The 14,282-nt window shown below is 40.2% G+C and overlaps 1 non-coding gene across 1 annotated transcript; it reads left to right on the forward strand.

Moving 5' to 3' along the window:
* The first annotated feature begins 991 nt into the window (after positions 1-991).
* On the forward strand, positions 992-1,063 carry TRNAE-CUC. The gene has a single exon. It is a non-coding gene; the product is annotated as a tRNA-Glu (tRNA).
* Positions 1,064-14,282: the final 13,219 nt, after the last annotated feature.

Below are 14,282 nucleotides of genomic sequence, written 5' to 3' on the forward strand. Positions count from 1 at the left end.
TTTCTGAATTGCTGAAAACAAGAAAAAAATCCTAAAGTCCACGGTGATGGACGAAGGCTGTAATTCACAGTGGCGCCGGATGTTGCGAGCAAGTTCATTACAAATTTATATCTGTTTTACTTAAGCCTCCTTCCATCTTGCAGCGGAGCGGGGTCTCTCGGGTTACATGAGTCCAACTGAACGGTAGGCACTTTCAAAGCTGAGTTACATGCTATTGCCTTCTGCTCCTATTTCATGGGGGATTCTGAACTGAGGCTGGGCTAAAAGGTTTCTTGATTCCTTTGGTAATTGCATCATTCCCTGGCCTTTTCTCGACATAATAAGAAGTGAAGCAACTGCCCAGATAACAGTGCACAGGCCCGGGGTCTTCACTGAGCAAGACACCCGCAGCCGTCCTCGCTTCGTTAATCTGACTCCCCAGAAAATAAAACAGTCGCGTCCTAAAAGGCCACGAAGCCCTTCATCGTCCACGTTGACACCGCGAGGTCGTGCGCAGGGTCGCACCGAGCTCTATACCGGGAAACGCTCTGCTCGCGGCAATCAAACGCTCGATTTCGTAAAAAGTTTAGTGGAATTTTAACAACTGCGTGAGAAGGAAAGACAGAAAGACATATACCGAAAGAGGTTAGATTTAGAAGTAGCAGCTAAATGACTGAGAAAATAAAAAAGCAAATACACGGTTCTGGGCAGTCCTTTTAACATTGTCCAGGTATAGATATTTACACGTCACGTAATTTGGATCCAATCCCAGGACGTCTTCTGCAGCGTGGCAGTCAGAACAGGATTCGATTTGGAGGCTCCAGCAGGTCCCCTTGGGTGCCGTCGCGGAGCTAGCCTGAGAGCGCCGAGGATTTCTCGGAGTTTGAGAAACTAAAATCCAAAACCGGAAAGAAGGAGGCAGGGTTTAGAGTCAACAATCTCATCCGCCATTGGTCCTTACGTAGAGACTTTTACAGAACCAAATAAGCCTGGTGAGAAAAGTTGTTCAAGTTCCCTGGTGGTCTAGTGGTTAGGATTCGGCGCTCTCACCGCCGCGGCCCGGGTTCGATTCCCGGTCAGGGAAACAGTTGTTTTCTTACTTGCAGTCCCGAGTTGCTGATTCCCCCACCGCCCGCCCTCCCCCTCCCCATTATTGCTGTTCCGAGTTACTGATTTCTCTCCCACTATGGTTGTTACCGATTTTTTTTTTCCCATTATAAAAATTCAATTCTTTTCTTTTTTAATATTACTAAACCTAAGACTTAAAATACACCATACCTTTTAGCAGATAATTGCAATCAAACAACAAAGTTATCTCTAATTCTAAAATACTCTAAATACAACTTAAGCCACTTATAAAATTGCATTTTCCAGCTTTGGAAGATAATTTGGATGTGTATACAAACATTAATTTATTGAGCCTTGTTCATATGGAGTTTCCTTTGGCTAAGAAGAGGAGGAAAATAATTTTAGGAGGGATTCTATTATACATCATACTAAGAGTCACGTTTCATATATTTGGATTATGTGTTTTGTAGATTGCATATAGTTGAATTGTTCTTATCCTGTTCTCCTTTATGAATCTAAGATCTTTTTTGAGGTATGTTGTTGGTTAATTAACAAGTAATTGTTTTATATTTTCTCTTACCATTCTTCTACCTAACCATTATGGTTAATTATTTTACCTGTTGTATTTTAACTTTTCTCAGAGACATTTGCACAAATATGGCAAATTTCTTGCATCCAGTGTGTTAGTTCCCTGTAGATTTATCATATAGGCAAAGAAAGACTCTTGGGGGTTCCTCAAAAGAAAATATGGAAATGTTGGCATCAAAAAGAAGATAAAATGGTGCTATTAATATATAGACATTACACTTTTTTATCTAGAAATTTCAAAATCATTCTAACCTTTGCTATTTTTTAAGCTACTGTATTTTTTTTTTTTTTACCATTTCATGTTAAGCCTGAAGTTTCACAGTAGCATAGAAACAAACTAAGGGCTTGATTACAGCTCCTATGGCTTTGTCTTACTTACCTTTAATCTGTGCTGAGACTAGTTTGGAAGAGGAAAATGTTTATTAATGGCCCAGGGGTTGGAAAAAGCAGAAGGGTTTAAGGAGTGTTTCATGAAGGATTTAAGACACAAATATATTTGTTATTATTGTTGCCATTAACAACCAAAAAAGGGCACCGTTTCTCAACAGTTTGTTATGTGGTGTGGCTCAGTGGTAAAGAACCCAGCTTCCAATGCAGAAAACACAGTTTCCATCCCTGGGGCGGGAAGATTGCCTGGAGAAGGAAATGGCAACCCACTCCAGTATTCTTGCCTAGGAAATCTCATGGATAGAGGAGCCTGGCAGGCTAGAGTCCATGGGGTTGCAAAAGAGTGGGACAGGACTTAGTGACTAACCAACAACAAAGGTACTTCAAATAATTGAAGTACATGGTGAGGAAAGGGAGAAGGAAGTGGATATGAGAATGAAAATAGAACTGAAAACTGGTTCACCAAATAACCTAGAGGCCGGTAGGATCTGGAAAGCCTGAGAAAGGGAGCATTTAACCTTAGGAGGTCCAAAGCCTGGCATCTACACCAAGGGTGGCTGCACCAGGCTGGCTATAGCAGGGCACCTGGGCCAGGGAACAGTGCAGGTCCAGGTCAGGCAGGTTAGTGTAGCCACATTATGGAGGACCTGAAGACAAGCTACAGAGTCGCAAAGCGAATGCAAGAAGCCTAGGTATTTGATAGGACAGAAAAGCTTAAGAATAATAGGGAAGAAGCAGTAATGGCTCTGGAAGTTGTGTTCTGTGTGGTTAATAAAATTGGAGTGAAAAATAAATAAATAAATAAAATAAAATTGGAGTGGCCTGAAATGTGATTAGGAGGTTGAGATGGGGAAAAACAGACTCAGGAGAGAAGTAAGTTCAGTTTGATCCCAATAGAGGCAGCACAGCTAAATGGTGGTTGGAAAAATAGGATGGCACTTAGGAAGGTAAGGGATTTTGGAGCTATTAGCTTAGAAGTTTGAGAAGATATGGGCTCTCTTTCAAAATGAGAATCTATAAAGAGAAGACCAAGGAATGAACCAAGTGAAAATACATTATAGGAGAATGGGAAGAAGTAGAATAACTATGAAGGAAACAGCAAAGGAGCAGTAAGAGAGTTTATCAGCAGATCAGAGAAATTTAAGAAGGAAGTAGCTATGAAGAGAATAGGATATTGCAAAAAGGTTGGAAATGTCAAGGAGAATATCAAGGAAATTAAGCAAAGATGGGTGGTGAGACATGGCTGTTGGGTGCTGAATAGACCAATGGAAGCCAGACCACAGGCAGTAAGTCTATCTAGGTGGCCATAGCTTTAAATGGGGCTTTCTAGGTGACACTAGCGGTAAATAACCTGCCTGGCAATGCAGGAAACTAAGAGACACAAGTTCGATCCCTGGGTTGGGAAGATCCTTTGGAGAAGGGCGGGGCAATCCACTCCAGCACTCTTGCCTGGAGAATCCCATGGACGGAGGAGCCTGGTGGGCTACATGGGGCTACATGGGGTCGCAAAAAGTCGGACAGGACTGAAGCAACTAGCATACACATGCACCACATGCTGAAGGTCTGAACTAGTCTTAGAAACAGTAAACCTAGCAATAACTAGATGTCACAAAAGAGCAAATACGGAGAAGACAGTGGTCTTAGGAAAGCGCAGTCTCAGGAGCCAGAGACTGAATTAATCTTGTCTGTCAATAGCAGCTGAGTTATCTTGCTTATTCCCTGGTGGCTCAGATGGTAAAGCATCTGCCTGCAATGCAGGAGGCCAGGGTTTGATCCCCGGGTCGGGAAGGTCCCCTGGAGAAGGAAATGGCAACCCACTCCAGTATTCTTGCCTGGAAAATTCCATGGAAGGAGGAGCCTGGTGGGCTACAGTCCATGGGGTAGCAAAGAGTCGGACACAACTGAGCGACTTCATTTACTCACTCACTCTACCTTGGGAGAGTGACTCAGCTTCTCTGAGCCTCTGGATCTTTACCTGCACAATGGAAGTTGCTATTAGCTCCCATGCATGCTTCACAGAGTTACTGTCATCCATTCATTCATTGGTTTAGCAAGCACTTATGGAATTTTTACTAGGTGTCAGTCACTGTTCTAGGCACAGGTAAGAAAGGGCAATAAGACTGTCTAACACAGTTGAGTAGGAATCAAAGGAGAAAGTGACTAAAGTTTTGATTATGGCCTATTAACTTGGAAAGGGTGCTGATTCAGATCGAGGCACAACAGGAAGTCAAGTTGCCTTTAGGTTTGGACTAAGGAGAGGTCATTCAAGTGAAGCTGTCCTGCACGTAGGTTGACATTTTTTTTTTTTTTTGACTAATGATAGATTTAGAGGAGACTCAGCTTTGAAGTGAGAACTGAACCCTCAGGAATGGAGATGCACACCAAGAGACTGAATGCAGCAAGAAAGAAGAGCTGAGTTTGCAGGACTAGCTAGGGGAGAATAAAGGAGGAAAGTCTGAAGGAGCAGAGTCAGGATAAGTCAGGGTCAAGGAAGTCAAAGAAGAAAGATCTGGGAGATTGTAGGGTAGTCATTGATGGCAATAGCACATTTCTCTTGCTTGGTTTATTTCTTAATGGAGTTTAATTTTCTTTGCATTTTAATTGCATTTTATCTATTTTATTGTTATTTTTTGTCAGTTTTTCTACATGATATTGTGATTTAGACACAAAAATATCACATATCTACAATAGCCAGGATATGGAAGCAGACTAGATGTTCATTGACAGATGAATGGATAAAGAAGATGTAGTACTTATATACAATAGAATATTACTCATCCATAAAAAAGAACAAATTTTGAGTCAGTTGTAGTGAGGGGGATGAACCTGAAGCCTCCTATACAGAGTGAAGTAAGTCAGAAAGAGTAAAACAAGTATCGGATATTGACACATATATATGGACCTTGACAAATGATACTGATGAACCTAGTGAAGAACAGACGTGTGGACACAGCAGGGGAAGGTGAGGCTGATGAGAAGCGAGTAAGCAGCATTGGCATAAACACAGCGTCATGTGGAAAATAGCGGAAAGCTGCTATATAATCCAAGGAGCCTGCCTGGTGCTCTTTGATGAACTTGAGGGGTGGGATGTGGGGAGGGAAGAGAGGCTCAAGAGGAAGGGGATACATATATAATTGTGACTGATTCACATTGTCATATGCCAGAAACCAACATGACATTGTAAAGCTATTTTCCACCAATTAAAAAATAAAAAATAAATACATCACACAACCTACACATAGCACAACGTTGTTTCTGTTGTAGAGACAGAATATTTTACCCCATTTCTTGCTTTTTGAAGAGTGGGGAAAAGCTGAAGGACTGTCTGCAGAAATACCCCACATATGAAGAGGTTTCTTAAGGGTAAAGGAATAGAAATTAGTTAATGTGCACAAAATATAGCAAGAGTTATTTGCTGTATACCAAAAGATGTATTTCTGTCAAGCTGCTTTATTTGAATAATCATCATTCACCCAAAGATGGACTTTGACTTGGGCTGACAAACTCTAAAATTATAAGGATGTCTGAAAGTAACCGAGAGTGGGGAGGAGGTGAGGGGACTTTCAACAGCAGCTAGTACAGTGCCCAACATATGGCTGGTGTTAAATGAATGAATTAACTAATCAGTTGAGCCAAGAAGTAGGTTGCTAGGTCTTCACTTAAAACCTAACCCCTCATAATACTCTTCTTTTATGAATCACACCTTTATATTTCCACTGAGAGCAGAAAGTAGAAAAAGAATTCAACTGAGTCATCCTGAATAATGGCTATCTCTACTGTGTTCTTTCAGATGATTTCTAAATAATTTCTGTGAATTTCTATGACATATTTAACATAATAGTGTGTTTAATAATTTGCTATTATTTTGTGTAAGTTATGGTTCTGAATGCTGAATTAAGCACTTTATCCACAATATTAGAATCAATTCTTATAATTATCCTTGGTTTGTAGTTTAGGAAATTTAGAAAGTTTGTAACTTAAAGTCCACAATTATGTCAGGGAACCAGGATTCCAACCTGGATTTGCCCAGCCTAAGTCGTGTATTCTTTAAGATTCTCTCGTGACAACCGATTTTCTGGTCATACTATGGAGTGTTCTTTAGAGCAGTCTTTACAACTAGGGTAGTTCATGGAGGGTGTTCCATAGAAAGAAAAAGAAAGTATTTGATATTTCAGGTTCTCTTTCAAATGTATAATTGAACTCTACCTATTACAACTTTAGTGAGAGTCAACCCCAGTAGCTGCTTACTGGATGCTACCAAATTCCCTAAAAACTTGGGGAAATCTTATCAAGAAATAAGTTTAATAGCAAACACAGTGTACTTGCAGTTTTTGGATAAACATATTGATTTGTGAAAGTGCTTTTTTCTCCCGTTTAATTTTTATCTAATTAAAACTAATCTTTGCCACATCTCCATGTAGATCACTATTACTGACTTAAAAAAAATGGTTCTTTTTTTTTCATTTTCCTCCTTTAATGAGTAGGCTATAGAAAAAAAATGTTTTTACATTAGTTATATAAAACGAAAGCAATTTAAATTTCAACTATGGACACACTTGGTCAATTATTTTTTCTGCTCATTACATTCTCTCAATTTTTATAAAATATAACAATATATAGTACTTTAGTAATTTGCTATTGTTCTGTGTTAAGTTATAACTTTGTAAATTCCTTGAAGTCACAGTTCATAAAACATACTTCTTCTGTCTTCCAAAGTGATAATCACAGAATCGTGCTTCAAATTATTGTTGTTTTCTTGGTCTTGATAATTAATTAGATCCCTGAAGGCAATGAAATGATAACAAGTCAGGAGCTTCAGGAGGACAAGCTCTATGTTATCAGTTCACTTCAGTTGCTCCGTCGTGTCTGACTCTTTTCAACCCCACGAACTGCAGCACGCAGGGCTTCCCTGTCCATCACCAATTCCCGGAGCGTACTCAAACTCATGTCCATTGCGTTGGTAATGCCATCCAACCATTTCATCCTCTGCCGAACCCTTTTCCTCCCGCCTTCAATCTTGCCCAGCATCAGGGTCTTTTCCAATGAGTCAGTTCTTTGCGTCAGGTGGCCAAAGTACTGGAGTTTCAGCTTCAGCATCAGTCCTTCCAATGAATATTCAGGACTAATTTCCTTTAAGATTGACTGATTGGATCTCCTTGCTGTCCAAGGGACTCTCAAGCGTCTTCAGCAACACCACAGTTCAAAAGCATCAGCTTTTTTAACTTTTTGAGCTTTTTGAACTTCGGCACTCAGCTTTCTTTATAATCCAACTTTGACATCCATACATGACTACTGGAAAAACCATAGCTTTGACTACACGGACCTCTGTTGGTAAAGTAATGTCTCTGCTTTTTAATATGCTGTCTAGGTTGGTTATAGCTTTACTTTCAAGGAGCAAGCGTCTTTTAATTTTCACTCACGACCTGCAGTGATTTTGGAGCCCCCAAAAATAAAGTCTGTCACAGTTTTCACTATTTCCCCATCTATTTGCCATGAAGTGATGGGACCAGATGCCATGATCTTAGTTTTCTGAAAATTGAGCTTTAAGCAAACTTTTTCACTGTCCTCTTTCACTTTCATCAAGAGGCTCTTTAGTTCTTCACTTTCTGCCATAAGGGTGGTGTCATCTGCATATCTGAGGTTACTATGATAATTCTCCCTGCAATCTTGATTCCAGCTTGTGCTTCATTCATCCCAGTATTTCTCATGATGTACTCTGCATATAAGTTAAATTAGCAGGGTGACAATATACAGCCTTGACGTACTCCTTTCCCGGTTTGGAACCAGTCTGTTGTTTCATCTCCAGTTCTGACTGTTGCTTCTTGACCTGAATATAGATTTCTCAGGAGGCAGGTCAGGTGGTCTGGTAGTCCCATCTCTTTAAGAGATCTCTTTTTCCACAGTTTGTTGTGATCCACACAGTCAAAGGCTGTGGCATAGTCAATAAAGCAAAAGTAGATGTTTTTCTGGAACTCTCTTGCTTTTTCAATGATCCAGCGGATGTTGGCAATTTGATCTCTGGTTCCTCTGCCTTTTCTAAATCCAGCTTGAACATCTGGAAGTTCATGGTTCACGTACTGTTTAAGCCTGGTTTGGAGAATTTTGAGCACTACTTGGCTAGCATGTGAGATGAGTGCAATTGTGTGGTAGTTTGAACATTCTTCGGCATTGCCTTCCTTTGGGATTGGAATGAAAACTGACCTTTTCCAGCCCTATAGGCACTGCTGAGTTTTCCAGATTTGCTGGCATATTGAGTGCGGCACTTTCACAGCATCATCTTTTAGGATTTGAAATAGCTCAACTGGAATTTCATCACCTCCACTAACTTTGTTTGTAGTGATGCTTCCTATGGCCCACTTGACCTTGCATTCCAGGATGTCTGGCTCTAGGTGAGTGATCACACCATTGTAGTTATCTGGGTCATAAAGATCTTTTTTGTATAGTTCTTCTGTGTATTCTTGCCACCTCTTTTTAATATCTTCTGCTTCTGTTAGGTCCATACCATTTCTGTCCTTTATTGTGTCCATCTTTGCACGAAAATTTCCCTTGGTATCTCTAATTTTCTTGAAGAGATCTTTAGACTTTCACATTCTATTATTTTCCTCTATTTCTTTGCATTGATCACTGAGGAAGGCTTTCTTATCTCTCCTTGCTATTCTTTGCAACTCTGCATCCAAATGGGTGTATCTTTCCTTTTCTCCTTTGCCTTTAGCTTCTTTTCTTTTCTCAGCTATTTATATGGTCTTGTCAGACAACCGTTTTGCCTTTTTGCATTTCTTTTTCTTGGGGTTGGTCTTGATCACTGCCTCTTGTACAACGTCATGAACCTTCATCCATAGTTCTTCAGGCACTCTATCAGATCTAATCCCTTGAATCTATTTGTCACTTCCACTGTATAATTGTTAAGAAATTTGATTTAGGTCATATCTGAATAGTCTAGTGGTTTTCCCTACTTTCTTCAAATTAAGTCTGAATTTGGCAATAAGGATTTCATGATCTGAGCCACAGTCAGCTCCCAGTCTTGTTTTTGATGACTGTATAGAGCTTCTCCATCTTTGGCTGCTAAGAATATAATCAATCTGATTTTGGTATTGACTATCTGGTAATGCCCATGTGTAGAGTCTTCTCTTGTGTTGTTGGAAAAGGGTGTTTGCTATGACCAGTGCATTCTCTTGGTAAAACTCTATTAGCCTTTGCCCTGCTTCATTTTGTACTCCAAGGCCAAATTTGCCTGTTATTCCAGGTATCTCTTGACTTCCTACTTTTGCATCCCAGTTGCCTACAATGAAGAAGACATCTTTTTTGGGGTATTAGTTCTAGAAGGTCTTGTAGGTCTTCACAGAACTGTTCAGCTTCTTCATCATTACTGGTTGGGGCATAGACTTGGATTATCATAGTCATCTTTGTATCCTCTAAACAATGACAGTACTTGGCACATAGTAGCAATTAAAATGACTCTTGAGTGGATAAACAAAAGAATGAGGCAAAAAATCGGAACTGGCACTTCTCAGAATAAACACAGGTCATCAATAAACCTTTAAAAAGAGGATGGACTTCTTGTGTCATCAAGAAATGCATACTAAAACAAAAGAGATTCAGTTTATACCCATAAATTATAAAAAATGGAGCAAAATCTAAAAATATTAAGTGCTGGTAAAGATGTTGAACTGAAATCTATATACACTAGTGGTAGGAGTATAAATTGGTGCAATGAAATAAGTGAAAAATAATTTATTATCTAGTAAAGGTATGGAGGTTCTCATACCTAGCAATTCAAACCCCTGGGAGAAATATTCATGTGAGCACCAGAAGATACATACTAGAATGTCCCCAGTAGCACCATCATAATAGACCCAAACTGGAAGCAAGCTAAATATCCATCAAGGGTAGAAGAAGTAGTTATGTGGCAGCGTGGATGAGAGAGGAGTTTGGGGGAGAATGGAGACATGTGTAGGTTTGGCTGAATTCCTTTGCCATACATGCATGAGACTGTCACAACACTGTTAATCACTATACTCCAACAGAAAATAAAAAGGTTAAAAAAGAGTACAACATCTAGATATATAGTGGTACTGTCATTCAGTGAAATACCACAGAGTAGTGAAAACAAATGAAGCACAGCCTCTCTTATCAACATGATGAAATGCAGAAAAATGCTGCATAATTCCAAAAGCAAATCCAATACAGAATATCATTTCATATGAAGTTTTAAATGCTAAATGAACACTATTTCTTAATGATATGTATATACATGTGTGCTTAGTCATCCAGTTAAGTCCAACTCTTTCTTCTGACCCCATGGACTGTAGCCTACCAGGCTCCTCTGTCCATGGGATCCTCCAGGCAAGAATACTAGAGTGGGTTGCCATTTCCTTCTCCAGGAGATCTTTCCCACCCAGGGTTCGAACCCAGGTCTCCTGCCTTGCAGCAGACTCTTTACCATTTGAGCCACCAGGGAAGCCCCGTTGATAGGTACTTGGATGGTAAACTAAACATAAAAACAAGGTCGTGGGTATGCCTGGTTAATGGAGAAAACAGAGAAAGGATTCAGTGAGAGGTGCACAGGCACACAGGAGTCTTTCTAAGTACTGGCAGTGCTGATCTGGGTTGTGAATACAGAAGTATTAATTCTCATTTGATTATTTATAACATACATATGCTATACTGTTTTTCTCTATCAGTTCAATATTTAATTAAAATAAAAACAAAAAGGAATGAATGATAATGTTTGAATAAAATCTTTGGGATAATGACATGTAAGCAATATTTAATTGACTAAAAAATTCCACTCCTCTCTGCTGCTGTAGTTTTAATGGTTTTTTTTTGTTTTTTGCTGTTGTTAAGTATTAATAGAAAAGTTCTGGGAAGATTGAAAATTATAAATGTGAAAATTAACCACAAGGTGGCGCCCTAGCCTCATGTGTTTTATTCAGACACATTTAATCCCAGTAACCCATACTTGGCTCAGGTGGTCAAGAATCCGCCTGCATTGTGGGAGAAGACTGGCAGCTATAGTCCATGAGGTCTCAAAAGAGTTGGACACAAAAGAGTCGGATGTGACCGAGCAACCAGCACACACAGACCCCATAGTTACTTCGAGAATTATCAGTTCAGTTCAATCGCTCAGACGTGTCCGACTCTTTGCGACCCCATGGACTGCAGCATGCCACGCTTCCCTATCCATCACCAACTCCCAGAGTTTACCCAAACTCATGTCCATTAAGTCAATGATGCCATCCAGCCATCTCATCCTCTGTCGTCCCCTTCTCCTCCTGCCCCCAATCCCTTCCAGCATCAGGGTCTTTTCAAATAAGTCAACTCTTCGCATCAGGTGGCCAAAGGATTGGAGTTCCAGCTTCAACATCAGTCCTTCCAATGAATATTCAGGACTGATTTCCTTTAGGATGGACTAGTTGGATCTCCCTGCAGTCCAAGGGACTCTCAAGAGTCTTCTCCAACACCACAATTCAGAAGCATCAATTCTTCGGTGCTCAGCTTTCTTTAAAGTCCAACTCTCACATCCATACATGACTACTGGAAAAGCCATAGCCTTGACTAGATGGACCTTTGTTGGCAAAGAAATGCCTCTGCTTTTTAATATGCTGTCTAGGTTGGTCACAACTTTCATTCCAAGGACTAAGCGTCTTTTAATTTCATGGCTGCAATCACCATCCACAGTGATTTTGGAGCCCAGAAAGATAAAATGAGCCACTGTTTCCCCATCTATTTGCCATGAAGTGATGGGACCAGATGCCATGATCTTAGTTTTCTGAAAGTTGAGCTTTAAGCAAACTTTTTCACTGTCCTCTTTCACTTTCATCAAGAGGCTCTTTAGTTCTTCTTCACTTTCTGCCATAAGGGTGGTGTCATCTGCATATCTGAGGTTATTGATATTTCTCCCTGCAATCTTGATTCCAGCTTGTGCTTCATCCAGCCCAGCGTTTCTCATGATGCATATAAGTTAAATAAGCAGGGTGACAATATACAGCCTTGACGTAGTCCTTTTCCTATTTGGTACCAGTTGAGAATGTTGGATCTAGTCAAAATCTAGAGTTTGTTGTATTCATAAGGAGCAATAGAAAATTATTTTTCTTTTAGCTTCTTTCATCTCGTTTCATCAAGTATGCTTGATTTTACCTGCATATATATTGTGCTATCAGATTAAAATTTGGGGAAAACAATTCAAATAAACTCAATGCAACAAGAATGCAGGTGTAGTGTATGACATTTATTCACTTACTCATCATTCAGTCATGCATTTGTGTATTCATTCATTCATCCAATGTTCACACATATTTTTTGAGCTTCTATTCTGTACCAGACACAGGGTAAAGAGGCCCTGCCCTGGAAACTTAATGGTGAACAAAATGTGTGTGCTGAGTCGTTAAGTCATGTCCGACTCTTTTCGACCCCACGTATGTAGCCCACCAGGCTCCTCTGTCCATGGAATTTTCCAGGCAAGAATAGTGGAGTGGGTTACCATTTCCTTCTCCAGGGGATCTTCCTGACCCAGGGATTGAACTAGCATCTCTTGCGTCTCCTGCATTGGTAGGCAGATTCTTTACCACTGGGAACACAGTTACTACTGTTTGCTTTCCATGTAGTGGTGGAGATAGAGTAATCATATAGTAACAAATTTAAATTACAACTTATACATTCAGTGAAGGAAAAGTGTGTGGTTCAAGCCATTCCACAACATGGTTTTGAACCAACTGGAGATTTTAGAGGAGTGATCCATCTCTCAAGATTTGAAAAATAAGATAAGTTACCTAGGTAAGAAGGAGAGAAAAGAACATTCAGAGTAGAAGGAATATGTACAAGACCTTGTAGCAGGGGAGAGCAACGAGAAAAGGGCTGGAAAAAAGGCAGATGGCTGGGTGGTGAGTCAGAGGTAGCAGAGACGGGGGGTGTGTCTGCTAAGTCGCGCCAGTCACATCCGACTCTTTGCGACCCTATGGACCACAATTTGCCAGGCTCCTCTGTTCATGGGATTCTCCAGGCAAGAATACTAGAGTGGGTTGCCATGCCCTGCTCCAAAGAGAGGTAAGCAGAGGTCTAAAAAGTGGGCTGGGGTCAGATCTGACATAACCTCCTGGCCTGAGGTTAAGGATTTTGTCTTCATTCCAAGAGCAACAGGGAGGCACAGAAAAGGGGGTGCCAGCAGGTCGAACTCCCTACCCAGTTACTGGTGAGATGGCTTCATCAGTGGGTATGACAGATTCTACCTTAAGTGCTAGATGGTAGCATGACTCTGTTCACCTATGCGTAATTAGTTTTTCTATAGTGAAGGATGTTATTTATTTATTTACTTTCAGGCCATGCAGCATGTGAGATCTTAGTTACCCAACCAGGGATCGAACCTGTGCCCCCTGCACTGGGAGTGTGGAGTCTTAACCACTGAACTGCCATGGAAGTCCCCTCATTAAAAAACAGTAATACAATTTCAATCTCAGCTGTGTTAGATTTCAGATTTTTCTTTTAAAGAAACATGACTCCATCATATTTGTTTTGAATCAAACTAAAAACCATTGCTTTTGAAGACAGGAAATGTGAAGTGTACTTCTTAACAAATAAATAGGCTGATTTTGCACATCCCCAACAGAATAAAAACCTTTGGTACTTAAAATATAAAAGGTATGAAAGACAAGGTTTAGTTTATAATCATGTGTTAGAAATCGGGAGACCTGGGTCACATGACTGTGGGAAAAATTATCTAACTTGGCTGAGTCTCTGTATTTTTCACCTGGTAAATGACGCACTGGTCTAAATTATGTTCTTCTAAGTCTGAAATTCTATCCACCTGTAAATATATTCAAAAAGAAATATGTACATGCCACTAATTTAATGTAAAGAGAATAGGTCTTGGTGGCCTACCTGGGCATGTATTCGAATAAAGTTGTGTGAATGGGACCAAGTGAGACTTGTTCTGGATCTTAAGAGATTTTTTAACAAACTAAATTTGAATGAGCAACAGTACTATTTACTGATAGTATACCATGTAGGTCTTTTGAACATTATCTCATTTAACCCTCAGAAAATCCTTGTGAGATAGGTGTTTCTTTCTTGGTGGGGGGCATTGCACACAGCATACAGGATCTTGTTTCTCCACCCGGGGCTGAACCCCCTCCCTGGAGTGGACTTACCAAGTTTTAACTGGACCGCCAGGGAAGCCCCACGTGCTGCTTTTTAAACCTTATTTTACTGATGAGAAAAAGCTGACACAGATACACTCATTTGCCCAAAGTCACACAGTCAATACA

This window comes from Cervus canadensis, chromosome 20 (assembly GCF_019320065.1).
Source record: "Cervus canadensis isolate Bull #8, Minnesota chromosome 20, ASM1932006v1, whole genome shotgun sequence".
Lineage (NCBI taxonomy): Eukaryota > Metazoa > Chordata > Mammalia > Artiodactyla > Cervidae > Cervus > Cervus canadensis.